Source organism: Myotis brandtii, unplaced genomic scaffold (genome assembly GCF_000412655.1).
Source record: "Myotis brandtii unplaced genomic scaffold, ASM41265v1 scaffold139, whole genome shotgun sequence".
NCBI lineage: Eukaryota > Metazoa > Chordata > Mammalia > Chiroptera > Vespertilionidae > Myotis > Myotis brandtii.
In genome coordinates this window covers 774,994-775,269 of record NW_005354965.1, presented here as the reverse complement: position 1 = coordinate 775,269, position 276 = coordinate 774,994, and the positions used below count along the sequence as shown (strand labels likewise).

The window sequence follows — 276 nt, the reverse complement described above, 5'->3', positions numbered from 1 at the left end:
TGCTGGGAGGCCGGCTGCCGAGAGCCAGGGCGGAGCCTCCGAAGTCCCCAGAGGTAGGCACGGCCTCGAGGTCTCCCACAGCCCCAGCCTCTGTGTGAAGAGGGTTCGACACGGTTTCCCAGGAAACACCTAACTCGGAAAATGACTTTCTAGGTTCACCTCTTCTTCCTGAACCCCTGAAGCCTCAGGCTGCCCCGCCTGGTCCAAAGATGCAGGAGCCCCTCGTCCCAACAGCAGCCCCGCTGCCTCAGGCTGCCCCCCAGCCCGGCTTGGAGA

At 64.1% G+C, this 276-nt stretch overlaps 1 protein-coding gene across 1 annotated transcript in view; it reads left to right on the top strand.

Moving 5' to 3' along the window:
- Positions 1-276, top strand: part of SYNJ1 (synaptojanin 1) — a 60,146-nt gene that overhangs the window by 51,396 nt on the left and 8,474 nt on the right. The gene's annotated exons all lie outside the window — the stretch shown is intronic.